At 44.8% G+C, this 18,698-nt stretch overlaps 1 protein-coding gene across 5 annotated transcripts in view; it reads right to left on the bottom strand.

Annotated features, from left to right (window-relative positions):
- LOC310875899 (RAS guanyl-releasing protein 2-like) overlaps positions 1–18,590 on the bottom strand; it is a 68,181-nt gene extending 49,591 nt beyond the window's left edge. For all 5 annotated transcript variants that reach the window (XR_014570699.1, XR_014570700.1, XR_014570701.1 and 2 more), the window contains exon 1: positions 18,318–18,590. The gene's annotated coding sequence lies outside the window, so the exon portion shown is untranslated. The remainder of the gene's footprint in view (positions 1–18,317) is intronic.
- Between the last annotated feature and the right edge of the window lie 108 nt (positions 18,591–18,698).

Here is an 18,698-nt window from a genome sequence, read left to right on the forward strand (position 1 = left end):
GGGGAGGGGCTAGTGCCTGCTGCTTCTCTTTTTTGTATTTTCTTTGTCTTGCCCGGCAACTGCAGCAAACGCTGTGCCCACCTTAACCCATTCTGAGCTGAGATCAGATTCATACGAGGTTTCCACTGGACACATACTGGTCTGATTAACCCATTCTGACCTGAGATCAGATTCTAAAAATGTCAGTCGTTCTTCGATTTTTCAAAAATAGCAGACCTACAAGCTCGTAGCGCGCCACTTGGTTGGCTCGCTATGAGCTTGTAGAATCTGCTATTTTTCAATAGCTAAAGCAAATTATTATTTTAGTTTTAGTCATTATAGTCTCTTGAATTCACTTTTTAGTCACCTGGAATGCTTTATACTATAAGCATTCCAGGTGACTAAAATGTGAATAGTGTAAACTAAAGTTTATAGTGTTAGTCTAGTTTTAGTCGACTAAATATCATAAGATTTTAGTCGACAAATCTAGTTGATTTTGGCGGGTCTTGATACCGTCATAATGACTGTTATTACTTTTTATTACTTGCTGAAAATAGCCGATCTCTCTCTCTCTCTCTCCCTCCCTCTCCTCCCCCCCCCCCCCCCCCCCTCCTCATCAGACTAAAGCCAAGCATTGTCCTTTCGTATATAGTCTGGTCTCCAAGACCGTTTCCATAGTTAGTAACTGGTGCATTGATTGGTGGGAGGCGGCCACTGCAATGGTTCCGCTGTCATCCTCAGTTGCCTGGTGACGGGTTTCTGAGGCCATCGATCAGGCAGATTTAGGGGGTGGGATGTGGGGGGGGGGGCATGAGGCAGGGATAAAGCAGGTTGATAGGTGCTTACTTGGTCAATGCAGGGTACAGTAAATCCACGGTGTACAGCGAGGGGCTTAGCAGGGCATTCAGCATGGCACATCCTTTCGGGAACAGAGACGTCCGTCCACCTCTCTCATTGGCAGCCCTTAAACTTGTCCGTTTAAATTCTATGTTTAGTTACATCTCAAATGAAAACAGTAGATCCCACAGCTCACAACATGATGCGATGTTGTGTTAAGCTTGTCCGATTGATCGGCATGTTCGCCTACGCTTGCTGAATGTTTGCCTACGTGATATACGGTTAATTCTAATCATTCACACCATAGTGATGGCTTGGAAATATCTTCTTTTCGGCAAGCAACGCAACCAGGCACAATCATTATTACATGATCGCCTATTCGCAATTATTTGAGATTATCACACTTATTTTTGCTATTTCTGCTATTTTGTACATTTTTGGGACAGAAAACATTAAGTTATTTGTCATATATCTGCCCTGTGCAAAATGTGATTACGAAAGCCTGAAAGAGCAAACAGAATATACAAATCACGACGTTCCGACGTTCAATGCAAAACAAAAACACAATGAAATCGCAATTTACTGTATCTTGTGTGACAATTAATCGCCAACTTAAATGTGTAATGGTGACAGCCTTATAGTATAGACAGAACACTGACCGACAGACAGTAGTATTTAAATGTGTAATGGTGACAGCCTTATAGTATAGACAGAACACTGACCGACAGACAGTAGTATTTAAATGTGTAATGGGTGACAGCCTTATAGTATAGACAGAACACTGACCGACAGACAGTAGTATTTATTTATAAGCATGACATCTGTAGTAGTACATGCGCCCGCGTGACCGCATGCATCATATCATGGCAGCGGCCGTCAATAATAGATGACCACTCAAACCTGCATGTGGAGGGGAGTGGTGGTTGGAGGTCGAGCATGAGAGAGAGAGTGAGTGAGAGAGAGAGAGAGAGAGAGAGAGCTGGGGACTGACAGTGATCCGTGCATACCAAAGGACTCGACCACTGGCAGAGAGAGAGAGAGAGAGAGAGAGAGATGGTCAGCGAGGTGAATGCGTGATTGCAGCGCTGATTGTGTGACACCTCAGCCCTGACCTCATCATCCCGCACGGGGGGGGGGGAGCTGATTGAACGGCAGTGGGCGGTAAGAGATGGGAGGCACGAAAACACATTCAGAGTCACTACGACGACGACCGCGGGGGAGTTGGGTGGGTGTCCACAGTGACAGTTCACATTGAAATTGATAGATTGAAATATTTATTAACAGTTTGTAGAATTTACAGTACATTTTAAAGCACAAACTCAATACAAAGACTGTTAACTGTGAGTGGACGACCAAATTAAGCATTACACTTGTTTACAACAGGGTCCACATTGTTCAATTCATCAAAACATTTAAAGACATACAGACATTTAGAGACATACAAATAGACCTTTCTATGTAGCTAAAGTACAGAACAGGAATTCATCATACATCACAATACTATACGAGTTCTGAAACCTTCCCTGGTATAGTTTTAAAGGGGGCAGATCCACACACCGAGTCTGTTTGAATTCAAACTGTTCCCGAATACAATTGCCATGGCCATGACTCACATTGGCCTTGATTCTTCCGCACCAGAGTAGTACACTTCACTCGACTGTATTCTATGCTTTCACGTTGCAGCGGTCCGTATCAGAGTATACACTTCAATCGGGATGAGAGTCCTATACCTCCATATTCCATACCCGGGAACGGTTGGGGTGATCCGCTCCAGGGAACGGTACGCACACTGTAAATCCCTGGAACATGTGACACGTTTTTTTTTTTTTTTTAAGATGTTTTTTTTTGCGGCTTACGCCTTTTATTGATTTTTTAAGGGATAGAAAGTAGGCTGACAGGAAACGGGAGAGAGATGGGGGATGACATGCAGTAAAGGCCGTGTCGGGTCCGGGAGTCGAACCCGCGGTACACTGCGACTGGATTACCAGTCCGGTGCCCAGACCGTTACGCTACGGCCTGGGCCCATGTGACACGTTTAAACCTAAACACCAGTGTGTAATATAAAATGCCACATGTTTATTAATGGTCATAAAATACAGTAGAACACGAGTTCACTCAAACACCTCACGAGAACACCTAGTTACCGTCCTAGTGTTTGAATTCTAAAACACCTATATGACTGACTTTGAAACTAAACCGTTTATGTGTTTAAAAAGTGTTACTGGCGATTAAACATGTTCTTCTGTTTATAATCTAAACACTGTGACACGTTTAAAAGTGTTACAAATAAGTGTTTAATACTGTTTATAACCTAAACGCTTGGGTTAGTGTGCAGCATTCACACTAACCACACATCTGCCAAGTGGTCCTGAGTATACGCACCCGCCCGGGACCATAGTGTGAATCTGCCCTTAGAGCACTGGTGTTCAACCCACTTCATATCAAGGACCATTATTATTTATTCGCCATTTGAGACGTGGAACGACCGCCGTTTGATGAGATTTAGAGCCTCTCAGACCATTGTTGGATTAGGATATTGTCCACGATTCCATGCTGTATTGATGTTGGTGCCATTTGTATAGAGATAACAGGCATTGATCACAATAACACTTCTTCTACATTCTGTACTCTTGTTAATTAAGTAATGCAGAGCGTGAATTTACTATTCTGTCCATATCAAGTTGCAACTCGAACGGGGCTCTAGCGACCTTCGCAGCGCTCGACACGGCAACTCGAGCCCCTTAGGGCGCTTGGCTCAAGTTTGCTAGAGATGGATTTCTTTGTGTTTGTAGTATATATATTATATTTTTTGCATAGTGTTTCTCATTACCCAGATCTATACGAGTGTGATGGGGCAATAGAGCATAACAGACATGTGCACGCACGCACACACACAGATTGATGAAGAGACATGGGGGGCACAGATCCATCGTGGTGTCGATAATGCTGCATGATGGCTAATTTCCATGCTAGCGGTAAATACCCGCGGCTGACGTACAGCCCTCTGCGCGGCCATTGATTGTCATTCTCCACTCCCCCACCCCCCCCCCCAAAGGCATTCTGGGAAACACAGTTTGATTGATGTACGCGTGGGTAATAGCCATTCATTCACTCTGATTAACATTCAGGACAATCTGGAGGCCTCCGCGGGCCACGGCCGCACAAGAATGAGACGTATACAGATATTTGTCACGCATGCGCACGCACACACACACACATACACACACACATACACACACACATTCGCATACACACACATGTGCGCACGCACGCACGCACTCACACGCATACACACAATTATTGTGCAGCCACACACACACACACAGTACCCATCACACATACGGTAGGGGAGGATTTCAATATATACGGATTTTGGGCTTTTCTAGTCGTATGTGTACAGAATTGCCATAACGTGCTATTTCACACACACACACACACACACACACACACACACACACACACACACACACACACACACACACACACACACACACACACACACACACACACACACACACACACTTCCCCTCCCTCTGCCTCCTATATATAGTGTGTAGTACACAATGTCTAAGACTCCTTCCTGCTAGTTATTCTGTTTTGACACCCTCCCTCCTCTCCGTCTCTCCCTGGGTCTGTTTCAGGAAGTTGTAACAGGGTGTTTGTTGATGGGACAGAGATAGGGGGGCCTCCAGCCTCCAGTGTGGTCCGAGGCAGCACTTTGGTGGCAAACATTTCTATTTGCGGCTGGCAGGGTATACAGAAAGCAGGAAGGGAGACCATGCTTCCTGTCCTGGACAAGTATCTGTAGAGGGGGGCCGGCTGCAGACTGAGATTAGTTTACCCAACACACGCGCACACGCGCACGCGCACCACAACACACACACCACAACACACACACACACACACACACACACACACACACACACACACACACACCACACACACACACACACACACACACACACACACACACACACACACACACACACACACACACACACACACACACACTCTGTCAGGAGCAGGGGGGTATGGATGGAGAGACAAGAGGCGAGGGAGGGAAAGATACGACGGACTGGAGGCGAGAGAGCGTCTGCAAAGAGAGAGAGAGAGAGAGACACTGAGAGAAGTATAGCAAACAGAGAGAAAGGCACGCTGAGAGCGTACACACTCTTCAGTCAGCCGATCAAAAGATGCTAAGAGATAGCCTAGACTTAGCATGGATATACTCAACTTAAGATGGCTCAGCGGCCACTGGCCACAAAATTCCAAAAGTCAAGGGCCGCAAGCTAAAAATGTCAGTATTATTTTGAAACGTTTACAAATTTGTTTTGTAACAGATTACACAACTAGTCTAAAGATTAAGGAAACACAGAACAAAAAGCCACATTTCCATCTGAAAATATGTACGTTCCAGTGACCTCCCAGAAGCAAATATTTGAGTTAAAAAGATTCGCTCTGAAAGAATATACTCAAAGATTTGCGCCACATTTTCAAAATGTTTCAAAAATAGCAGACCTACAAGCTCGTAGCGCGGCACTCGGTGCCACGCTATGAGCTTGTAGATCTGCTATTTTTCAATAGCTAAAGTAGCTACATAATGCTTAAAACACCAAAAGGGGTTCCCGTCTAGAATGGGTTAAAGTATTGGTATGACCGACAGGCCGCAGATACAGTATAAGCATGGGGGCCGTATGTGGCCCACGGGCCGCGGGTTGAGTAGCACTGGCCTAGAGAAAGGATGGGGGGGTGGAAGCACTCACGGACAGTTTTGTACAGAAGCAGTTCTCAAAGTGGGGTTCCGGCCCAGGGACCCCCGTGCAGGGGTCCTTGACAGGGTTCCACTGACAAAAACTAAATGAAAAATAAATGAAAACTAAGCTAAAACTATGACTAAATATACTGACAATAAAACAAATAAAAACTAGACTAAAATGTTAGGAAGGGACTAGTGGACAAGAGATCCGGTATGAGTCCATTTTACACTTGGTTGCTGAAAATAGCCGATCTACAAGCTAACAACATGTCGCACTAACACGAAGACATTCCAGGTGACTAAAACGTGACTGAAACTAAATGAAAACTATTCAAGCCTCTTTTAGACGGCGACCATCTCCATATAACACGTCAAAGTCCCGTTGCGTTCTAATTTTTTCTTACCCTTTACACGAGAACGCACACGTTATGATATGATGTGCTATTATGCTATACTGTCGCTAGGTGGCGATAACGGGCTGCCAAATAGACAGGTCACCCACGTACAAGAAGAAGACGCAAGCGGCGCAACACTGCTCTGGGCGCGCCACGGGATGATATATATTTATTAAATAAACGCTGCTGCCGCGGCTGCCGTCTATCACAAGGCTTTTTATTTACATCATGGTTTTACATTCAACATCGCTGATGAGCATCACTTTGTAGGCGAGGAGGGAGGCTTGTTCAGGAACTCCATTATATCATAATGATATTGCTCTGCATCAATGTAATAAACATATGCGCTGTGAGCCAACGTGAGCCATGATGTCATAAGTTTTGCGGATTCACCGTTTTGCCTGTTTATATGGAGACCATAGGAAACGGCGTTCTCAAAGATTTCCACTCTGGGAGGCGGTTTCACTTCGTTGCGTTTTCACCTCCTGAGAACACGGTTCTCGTCTAAATGACAGCAGCAAACAATACTTTATTTTGACGTTTTATATGAACACCATCCTCGTGTAAATAGCACCTAAGACTGCTGCCAAAAACGGCACATCTATGTGAAACAATGGGAGTTTCATGTCAAGGAGAATGTGTTCCCATGTCACAACCACTGTTTGTTGGGAAACGGCAGCTATAGTGCCTCACTGTGAGGATCATGTGTAGATCTAGTGCCTCACTGTGAGGATCATGTGTAGATCTAGTGCCTCACTGTAAGGATCATGTGTAGATCTAGTGCCTCACTGTAAGGATCATGTGTAGATCTAGTGCCTCACTGTAAGGATCATGTGTAGATCTAGTGCCTCACTGTAAGGATCATGTGTAGATCTAGTGCCTCACTGTAAGGATCATGTGTAGATCTAGTGCCTCACTGTAAGGATCATGTGTAGATCTAGTGCCTCACTGTAAGGATCATGTGTAGATCTAGTGCCTCACTGTAAGGATCATGTGTAGATCTAGTGCCTCACTGTGAGGATCATGTGTAGATCTAGTGCCTCACTGTGAGGATCATGTGTAGATCTAGTGCCTCACTGTGAGGATCATGTGTAGATCGGCAGAGGAAACCACATGTTTGTTTGTTGTCGTAACAATTAGTGTTGAATTAGTGTACAAAGACTGGAATTATGTAATACTGTACTGTATATCCGTGGTTCTGTAAGTATAGGACCCCCCAGGGGTCCTTGAAATTAGTTAATATAGCATTTTTTTTGTGGTACATAAAACGTTTTTTTGGCACCGGGACTACTATAAGAGTTGTGCGACCTCCCCTTTACATTTTAAAGTTTATCTCCCGTGGTTAGCACCTCCCTAGCTCTTGCTGTGTGCTCCTACCCTCTTTGTTTGCTAATATAGCATTTTTTAACAGTTTTAAGTACCAATTTAAACCTATTATACCAGATTATCATTCTATCATCATAAAATAGCTATAGTTCTGAATATAGTTTTGAAAACTCTTCTTATATGTGAGTCCCACGATATTTGGGAGGGGTCTATGGCCAAATACATATGAATTTGTCGGTCCATAGACATCTTCGACAGCTTCGGGCATCTGGTTAGGATGCCTCTCGAGCGTCTCCCTAAGGAGGTCCTTGTTGCACGTCCCACTGGGACCAAGGCAAAGTTGGAGGGGAATCACATCGACTCGCTGGCCTTGGAACGCCTCGGGATCCCCCCAGGAGGATCTTAGGAAGTTACTAATGTTGCTCTGGAGAGGGAAGTCTGCATGGAGCTCTCGGGTGCAGCTGTTGCCCCTGCGACCAGACTACGGATAAGCGTTTGAAGATAGATGGATTGGAAATGTCCTTGGACATGAAAGGGCTTTGAGAAGACAGACCACTGCTGCGCTGCATGTAATATGCACACTCTCTGGCTCTGATCAAACATTTGGATCCCGCGAGTCACACTCGCGCACCAGAGCTGTCTATCTGATGTACGTAGGCGCGGCGTCATGGACAATAACTCGACAGAGAGAGGGTGTTGTTTCCAGTCCCATGTGCTGTTATGATAGCTGCCCCACCGCTCCAAAACACCACAATGTATCATTGTGTCAGAACAGCACAGTTTAAAAGGCCTGCCCTGTTTTCATTGCTTTGTTCACATGCTTCCTGCTCTAACCCATTTAAGACTGAGGTCTTCGAGAAAGAAAACAAAACGTTTTCAGAAAAACCCTATGTTTCTATGTCAGTGGTGCTCAGCCTTTTTCATGCCATGGACCCCCAGAATTATCTGTATTTTCCCACAGACCCCATATGTTGTTCCAGAAGCAAATATTTGAGTTAAAAACGTTCACTCTGAAAAAATTTATATTCCAAGATTTGTGCCACATTTTCCCTATTTTTTCAAAAAATAGCAGATTTGCTATTTTTCAACAGCTAAAGTTATAATATTATGCAGTTAAAACACCAAAAGGGTGTTCCCGTCCAGAATGAGCTAAAACTTCTGCCTTTTGCCAGATGTGAAAAAGCTGCCGCATAACAAATGCCGGAAAGGTGTGGGGACCAGCGCGTGTGCGTCCATGCGTGCGCGTGTAATACAGTACAGTATACAGTATGTGGCTCTGTGTGCAATGTATATGTACTGTATGGGACTTTCTGGATCGTGTTGGCATATACAGAATGAACATTCCTCTCTCTGTGTGTGTGTGTGTGTGTGTGTGTGTGTGTGTGTGTGTGTGTGTGTGTGTGTGTGTGTATTTCTCTCTCTCTCTCTGACAATATAAACTGTAATATAAAATATAAAATGTGCTCTCTCTGTCCCACACACATTCTTACAATCCCTGAATGTCATCTGAATGACTGAGACGTGAGAGCATGTGATGAAATGCATTGTGTAACAGAGAGACGAAGAGGGACTCATCATCGTTCTCCACAAAAACACTTCAGGGCGTGAGCGCCGTGTGTGTGTGACTGTGTGTGTGTGTGTGTGTGTGTGTGTGTGTGAGAGAGAGAGAGAGAGAGGGGGGCGGGGGGTACATTTCTGTCTATCTGCATTGCTGAAATCAGGAGACTCATGCGCTTCCTGTTGTTACCCAGGATCGTAGGGTGTCAGCCAGAGGGAATATTTTACAATTTACAATTTAGTCGTTTTAAGCAGACTCTCTTATTCCAGAGTGTGTGTATATATGTAAATGACACGTTACAAGCAGCTTATCATATTTTAATGAACAGCACTTTAAAATGGTTTGTGATAATAATGAGTGTAGTGTGAAGTGGGTGAAGGCCTTTTGCAGCAGCCTTCATTTATTGGAACATTTTGCCTAGTGTCACGGGTTGCTCCCATGGCTCGCTACTTAACAACAATATAGGAGCTACCCTGACCTAAAAGACGTGGATGGACGTGTGCGTGTGAGCGTGCATATGTCAAACTAAATCAAAAACGGCACCGGCCCCCGTATCAACAACACCCCCGGTCCACTCACCTGCTGGCTACGGCCAGCTCTGTCGTTGGCCCACAGCCGAAGAGCGGTGCTGGATCGGTAGTCGTTCAGGTGCGGGGATAACAACCCGCGTAGGTATTATTTTTATAGCTTTAGTTTGTTTTCTTCTTTTTTTGGTCCCCCGTAGGGTATTTTCTCTTTTTATGTATTAGTCTTTGCACAGCGCCGACACAGGATGGCAACAAGTGACCGTCAGTAAACTTTCCCACTACGCGAAGCTCCACTATACTCTCAACCCACTTTAAACTATAAGCCTACGTAGGACAGCGCTATCCATTCGTTTTGCTTATCTTCTAGTCCAGTGCGGCTGGTCGGTGGCCTTCATATGTGCGGGTCGGTAACACTGAGTCGCGTCCTCCTAACAATTGCCTCACTCCCTAACCACCATGCTGTCCAAACATTTCCTCCGTCTCCCGTCACGTTGTGATGACGTCTATTTTATGACGTCGTGCTTGCAGTGGCCGGCCTCCAATGTTGTGACGTAGAGGCGGTGCCAACACAATAAAACAAATAAACAAACCATGTGTGCATGAGGTGGAATGATATGACTGATGTATGTATATGTGAGACCCTCTGCTGCCCCAGAGCACAATATCCTAACACTAGTCTACAAGCTCACAAAGTTGTGAGCTTGCAGATCTGTTATTTCTGGTGTAGAAGGAAACAAGCGCAGCCAACTTAAGGTCTGTTTCACTAAGTATAGACTATAGAGGGTGGAAGTGGTTAAATCAAGGATGTATGAACATTATTTGACACAGTAAACGTCATAGTTATAGCTAAACGGTGCTAATGATTCTATTCACTCCTTTCTTTACCCCCGGGTTTCACAAAGTAACGAAAGGTAATTGGATTACATGACCGAGTTGGCATTCATTACTTTTACTTTCGGTACTTATTCTGGGCGGGAACCCCTTTTGGTGTTTCTAGCATTATGTTATACTTTAGCTATTGAAAAATAGCAGATCTACAAGCTCATAGTGCGGCACAGAGTGTCACGCTACGAGCTTGTAGGTCTGCTATTTTTGAAAAATCGTAAAAATGTGGCACAAATCTTTGAAGATATATTCTTTCAGAGCTAACGTTTTAACTCATATCTTTGCTTCTGGGGGGTCCCGGGTCCCTGGAACAACATATTTTCAGATGGGGGTCGGCGGCCAAATACATATAATTCTGGGGGTCATTGACATGAAAAAGGTTAAGCACCACTGACATAGAAACATGAAAACTGTCAAGATTTAGAAGACATTTTGTAGTATTTCTATATTGCAGTATTCATACTTCTTCATGAACACCCAGAGTTACAGACCCATAAGGGTCCATTTGGTTCTAAACTATCATTTAGCTGGGGACCCCCTGGAACTCGCTCAAGGACCCCTGGGGGTCCCCGGACCCCACTTTGAGAAACACTGCTCCAACATTACCAGCTCTGTGGCTGCAGAGAGGGTGAAGACAAGTTCCTGTTTTCTACATAACAATTTTGCATGAAGAGTTTCACCCACAGTTTCACCCACAAAACCATCAGGAATTTGAAAGCGTATTTTATTTGCACACCGTTGCAGCAGCAGTTATATTCACCCACCCCAGTCAGTCAAGAGTTTCAAATACCAAAGCTGTGTTTTCTGACTAACTCCTGTGGATTTTCACATGCTCCACCAAATCAACCACCACCACTGTATAGTCTATAGATAAACTAAGACGCAAAACGCAAATTCAATCATGTTTGTTTCCATTCCATTAAACAGCTGGACCACCGGCCCCAACGCTGGTGGAGTATCTTAGGGCAAGGGTTCTCAACCCGTGGGTCGCGACCCCTCGGGGTCCAGCCATTCATTTGCAACCGAATGGCTGGAAAATGGAAATGAAGAGTTTACATACGTAGTACACATAGTATACATGCATACATTACCTTAATGATTATATCTGGTTTCAGTATTCATTTATGATATTAGTTTTCTCTATTATTAAGGTTATTTTTGCAGTCAGTTTGTATATTGGGGTGGGGAGGGGGGAGGGGCGTGGGTACATGGCCAAAGCATCTCCGGGGGTCCCCAGCCAAAAAACTTTTGAGAACCCCTGTCTTAGGTGATGAAAGCCCACCCAATGATACATACTGTAGTTACATGCACTACGTCAGGGGTTTTCAAGTGATTGTGAACGAGGGACCACCTGTCTGTCTAGCATCAAATGTTGGATGAGTGAGAACTTTCTCAAGCTAAATGAGGATAAGACAGAAGTTCTCATAATCGGTTCTAGCGAGCAAAAATAATCAATAATTAGCAGACTTGGCAACCTGACTGTAGAAAGTAACAGTACAGTAAAGAACCTGGGGGTTATTATTGATTCTGAATTGAATTTTAATTCACACATTAATCATGTTACCAAGATTGCCTTTTTTCACCTTAGAAATATTGCACGAATCAGAGCCTATTTGTCCTTGGAAGATGCAAAAACGCTAATCCACGCCTTTGTTTTTTCTCGGCTTGACTACTGCAATGCACTCTTTTCAGGACTCCCTAAGAAAACGACTGACAGATTACAACTTGTCCAAAATGCAGCAGCTAGAGTTTTAACTAGAACTAAGATGAGAGAACATATTACTCCAGTTTTGGCATCACTGCACTGGCTTCCGGTTGTTTTTAGGATTGACTTTAAAATTCTGTTACTTGTCTATAAAGCTCTCAATGGTCTCGCACCTCCGTACCTCCGTGACTGCCTACCTAGATATGTCCCTAGCCGCCCCCTCAGGTCCTCCAATGCTGGCCTACTTGAAGTGCCTAAAAGAATGTGCACAAAAAAGTAAGTAAAAAGTAAGGCAGCTTTTTGCTTCTATGGCCCAACAGCCTGGAATAAACTTCCCTTCGAGCTCAGACACGCACCCTCTGTAGACATTTTTTAATCTCAACTCAAGACTCACCTCTTCACCCTTGCTTTTAGTTGAGTTTTATTTGTATGGGTTTTTATTTATTTTATGTTCTTATATTCGGTTTTGTTCTCTGCTATTGTTCTATCATTTTAACTACTTGTGTTTTATTGTATTTTATTTTTGTGTCCTGCCCTGTGAAGCACTTTGAGCTGCATTTATGTATGAAAAGTGCTATACAAATAAAGTTTATTATTATTATTATTATTACCAGTTTGCCGGACACTCTAACCACAAGGCCACTGTCTGGTTAGCCGCGATACCCAGGCTTTCATTTCGTCTGCGCGAAAGATGAAAGCCTGGAAAAAGCCGTGGGCTGAACCAGTCTAAAAGTGGGAGTCAACCCTTCCGGGTGGGCGTCGCTCTAAATTATGTGACGTAGCGCTGCACTAGGGGGGAGAGGAGGGGCCGGGGGTGACGGACAGATCGATGAGATCCAATCAGGGTGTGCGCATTTCTGAGGCGCGACCCGCCCCTCTAGACCAGAAATGTCTCTGCTTAGGTCAGGCTAGTGTCGAAGTGTCCTTCATGAGCAAGACTCTGAACCCCTAACTGCAGGTTGGTGGCTTGCATGGTTGACTACATAGACGTTCATCATAGGTCACCAGGTCATTCAGTTCACCGTTTCTCAACTATAGTGGAAAGACATTTCCAGAAAATGGTCAGGGACCACATGCAATACTTCCAGGGGCCACCAAGTGGTCCGCGGACCCCCTGTTGAAAACCCCTCTACACTACATGCACTCTCTCCTTCGCAACACGATAAACACTGCAGTGTAACACAATAACAGTTTACAGTCAGTATATACAACAAACTGTTCATCCTCCAAACCAGTGTGGCGTATAAAACCAAAGATCTTTTCCTGTGAAGGTGCACGACGATGCCAATCTCTTTTCTTTCTTATTTTAGTTGCTCATTTTTCAGCCTATACATTCCTTAGAGAAAGTAAGTAATGCATGCCAACAAACACCCTACAAATCACTGGCTCGCAATCATCATCATCATCATTACGATCAATAGTCACCCTGATGCATCAGCCTGTGCTTCAACTAACATGACCTGTCCCAGGATGATTACATTCCAATCCAGCTGTTTGATGCATGGCCTTTCTTTCCCCTTTCAAAATGCATGCAACTACTCCTCTACCTCGCTCTATACCTCTCTCTCTCCATTGCCCCTCCCTCCCTCCCTCATGAGAGACAGCACTGACAAATTGAGATTACACAGCGATCTCTGGCCTCTAATGGAACGTGTGTGTGTGTGTGTGAGAGAGAGAGAGAGAGAGAGAGAGAGAGAGAGAGAGAGAGAGAGTAGGCAGAGGAAACCATTGGCTGTCTGAACAGCTGTTCCCTATCATTTTCACTATGTGCTCATTCCATCCATCCATCTTCAACCGCTTATCCGTAGTCGGGTTGCGGGGGCAACAGCTCCACCAGAGAGCTCCAGACTTCCATATTCCATATAGAAACATTAGTAACTTCCTCCTGGGGGATCCCGAGGCTTTCCAAGGCCAGTGAGTCGATGTGACCCCTCCATCTCCTCCCAGTGGGACGTGCCTCGAGGGCATCCTAACCAGATGCCCGGACCACCTAGGCTGGCTCCTTTCCAGGCAAAGAAGCAGCGACTCTACTCCGAGTCGCTTTTGCTAAATGAAATGAGCTGTGTGCTCATTTTGACAGGTAAATGCAGCAGAGGGTAATAATATTAATTTTAGGTGCGTTCCATAATATAAAATGTTCTGCACACCAGAATGTACCAGGCACAACTAAATGAAAGCCACACCAATCAATGTCCTTATAATTACCTGAAGCTGTCAAAATGACCACTGTGCAAAAGATTCTATTACTTTTACTTTCCTCTCCTGTGGGCTATATATAATCCCCCCAAACCTGCTCTTCTCATCTCTCCACTATAGTCCACTTCTCTTCTTGTTAATAATTAGCCCGGTTCTTCAACCTTGATATTTACCGCTCCGCCTTTCGGCATAAATCAGCTCTCTTCACAAAAGGATCCAATTACGGCTTGACTGTCCTAACAAGTGTCACACTGCTGTGGGCTGTGGTGTAAGGGGGCGTCACTGCAGGTGTCGGAAGTGATGTTAAATGTCGAGGGCGTGTGTGTGTGCGACCGAGGCCTAAAGTGATAGTGGCACTGCAGCAATACATTCTACATCTGTTATCGTAAGAGACAAACCTCAATGCCCGCAACATCACGAAACCAAGGCCAAAGAATACAACGTGAAGAGAAAAAAAGCACTCTGTAATGTCCTTTCAAAAGATTTGCTACACTAACAATGCAAATATAGCATTCTGAATGCTCCAAATCCTGTATTTTTTCTCACTTGTCAGGACATGGGAATTGACACAGGGCATGGAGAGTGCTGCTGTGAGCTAACGGCTATTGGATAAAGCACCATCCGACATATTGGACTTTGTACTAATTGATCCATGCTTAGCTGGCAACACATTCGTTGAGTGGCACAGTAGGCTGCTGTTATGTGATTCTATTGCCGATTGCCGACTTATCAGATTGGCTCTGAATTTCCCCTATATTCCAATTCAGAACAACAGATGCTGGCTAAGTGTGCGTGTTTAATAGTCAGATAACAAGTGCCATGGTTCAACAGTGTGCTTCGTGGCTCTCTTCATACCAGCCTCACCACATGGAGCCACGACGTGACGCCAGGTGGACCCAGCTGCTGTGAAACTTCTCTAGAGAAGATCTTTTAAAGTCCTCTCCTTCTCTCCCACAAGGATGTGATGATGAGCCGTTGGAAGCAGCCAGACATGACTCGCATGTATAAAAATCCGTCTGGGCGGATAAATGATTGGCGGCATGACTGCCTGCAGCCACTAGGCCGAATAATCAAGAGAGCCCCAACACTCTCAGAGATGTCCGATAATCCCCCGCCACTTTGTGGTCGAGGGGAGACAATCACCTCGAAGCCGCAGCATGTCAGACGGACCCAGCACATATCTCCAGACAGCGGGTAATGAGGGTGCCAGAGCGGCAGATTGATAGGAAACAAAGTGAGCTAGAGTTTTTTTTTTAGAGTTTCTTTTGTTTTATTCATCACCCTGTGGCACAAAATCGAGACAATACTGAGAAGGCGACCCTGCACTCATTGTTGGCACGCGGGTGTTTTCAGCCCCCAGCCATATCTGTAAGAATACAAGGGGTTGGGGCCATGCATCCAGCCACAGGTGAACATGTACTGTATGTTGGACATTATTATTACTAACCCTACCTCAAACCCCAAACCTTATTAACCCTATCCGCAAGCACGACGCAACGCATGTCGGACCAAAGCAAACTTTACTTTATCCGCAAAAACAAATTGTTTGCGGTGGACAAAGAAATTATGGCATGGGCAGGATTTGAACCCAGGAGGTACAGCATGGATTGAAAGTATTGCCTAACGAGCCATGCTACGAGCTGGCTGCTGCAATGCTTTTCCAGAGTCTACTATATTATAACACGCCCAGCTCATGTAAAAGAAAAGGAAAGACCCCGCCCAGTAGGGGAGGGGTAAGAAAAGCCCTGACCAGTAGGGTCAGGGCACAGTATTTCTTGAAGGAATAGCTGAGGGCTGATTTCACCCAACACCTCATTGTCATTACCACGGGGCAAGGCAACCTTAGGCAAGGGTACCAACATTTAGCCTGGGTTCCAGGCTGAATCGCTGCGTTCCAGAAAGTGGCCTTGTGGTTAGAGTGTCTGCCCTGAAACTGGGAGGTTGGGGTTCGATCCCTAGCCGGGTCATACCAAAGACTGTAACAATGGGACCCAATGCCCTGCTTGGCACTCAGCATCAATGGGTTGGATTGGGGGGTCAACTCAAATGATTCCCGAGCATGGCACGGCTGCGGCTCACCGCTCCAAGAGATGGGTCAAATGCGGAGATCAAATTTCACTGCGGTAACGTGTGTGACAAATCGTACGAGGTACGACTTTACATGGATTTGTCTTGTCACTTCGTTACTCAGTCTGGAAAGGGTCCTATCTCCATGGTTCCATGGTTGGCGGAACGTGTAAAAGGGTGAACTGGACCCATGGCTTCTGATTGGTCTGTGGTGCGGTTTGGGGAAAAAACACCAGTTTGACGTTGTGTCAATGCGCACCGCGCAGCTACTGCCGTTGCCCTGCAACGTCCCGTTATCATTCACTAAACTCACCCCACGCAGCCGTCGGACTACTGAATGAAATTAATGTAAAAAAAAAAAAAAGTAGTATTTTACTCTCGAGTGTCGAGTGGCGCAATTTTTTCAACAGTGAGAAGCATGGATAGAGTGGCGCTGGCCGATGACGTATCAACAACGTGACTATGTTACAGGTGACGTTATGAAATGCGATTTTGCTGCCTGCTGGCCAGACTGAGTAGTGCAGTGACAATACAATCCACGGAACACAGTGAATCAAGCTGGAACCCAGGCTATAGCCAACATTGACACAGGAGAGGGTGATCGCTGGCACACTGGCATAAGTGTGAGAGACATTTTTTCTTTTAAAATATTCAAAAAAGTCTAGTCAGTTAAATGAAGCCCCTGCGCATTTACATACAAATTACACCCTGCACATAACTCTACCTTCATTCAAACTCCCAACTCGGACTGGGGAGGGAGTCTGGGAGAAAGTTTGGGTAATTGGTCTAATGATCATTCAGGTGAAACCAAATGGTCCATCTGGTACTGTTGCATCTCACCATTATACACGTTAAGATTAAGAACAAATTAATATTTAAATGTATTCACTTTTATATTTCTCTAGACTAGAGGATAAGTCCCTTGAGTTGCAGCAACTCGTTTTCAAGGGGGTCCTCAAGGCACAACACATAAAGAACAATACAGTAACACAAAACAAACAATTAGGACATACACTAAATAAAGGCTGTTCCTCCCCCAACTCAAACCCACAATCAGTATACTTGTAGCCTTAATAGAGGTTCATTAAGAAAAACTATATATAAATAAATAAATACAGAATACAAGCCATCTCCCCATCCTTCAGGGTAGCTCACAGAGGCATGACACAATCAGGGAGTACACTGCATGTATGCATGGCATGGTACACCTTTTAACCAAAGATATGGTACAGTCTAGAGAAGCACAACGAGCAACAAAGATGTTAAGAAAATAATATTTTCCCACCAAAACTTAAGCATTATTAAACAGGGATTATGTTGGCTATAGGCCTACTATTATCCTGCTATTATCCATGAGTGACATTAGGCTACATAATTACACACCATGTAATTGTGGTTGATTTAGTTTGGCAGTGAAGTGAATACATTTGATTGTAAGACTAGGTAGTTTATTTGTCAAGCCAACAATGAACTGATGTGATGCTTTCTTGGCAATATACCATGTTAGATAGGCTCTTCAGCTGGCACTGCACTAGGAAAGCAGGGCTGGGGGGGTGAATAAACCCCCCATATAGTTTCATGTAGCCACACTGTACACAAACAGCTGTTGACTGAGGAGTCTTGGTTGAGTAGCCTTGGCATATAGTTTTCCAGGGGAGGAAACAAGAAAACACCAGCTGGTTTGCTTTATATAGCCAAAACTGTCATGCATGCCATGTTTATGGCGCAAGCAAGCAAATATCTGGTTCTCTAGTCTAGTGATAATAGGGGAGGCTGGTGCGGTTTTCGGTTTTCACAATATAGCACATCATTATCCTGTCACCATAGCTAGGCTATAGGCGTGCAATTTGACCAGGCGTTTTCAACTTGCGTAAAAGATCCCGACCCGTGGATAACTTTTGTTGTTGTGTAGGCTAGTATTTTGTGAAATAACTCCCTGCATCTGCATGGGCATGCATGTTTGTTTGACATGGCAGAACTTGCAGAAGCAGCACACAGGTTGTGAAACATCAACTAAAGCATGCATGCGTAATAAAACAATCCAAAAGAGGAAACAACAAACAGACACACACTGTTTATGCCCTACCTTTCACAGCTTGAAGAGTCCCACCACCATGTTCGACTCTCTCTCAGTGGCGCGATGCTGCTACAGCTACACTACAGTAATCATTTCGGAATGTGTTCTCTGAGATGCAAATGCATTACATCACCAGACCCGAAACGCCCATTTGATAGCGAAACTCTGACTGCATGTGTCCGAGAACTGTCTACTCTGCGCAGAGAAACAAAACGCAATTAAGTCGCAGTTTAGCCTAAACCGCGTAAATAGAGAGAGAAACAGGCGCACGGGGTCCTATGATGGAGTTCCTGGTGGCGGTATGTGTTATAATGTGTAAGCTATGCGGGCACTGGGCACAATGCCACAACCCACTGCTACAAGTTGAGGAGGGTGTGTGTCAGTGTGTGT

This window comes from Protomyctophum parallelum, assembly GCF_964188405.1.
Source record: "Protomyctophum parallelum genome assembly, chromosome: 18".
NCBI lineage: Eukaryota > Metazoa > Chordata > Actinopteri > Myctophiformes > Myctophidae > Protomyctophum > Protomyctophum parallelum.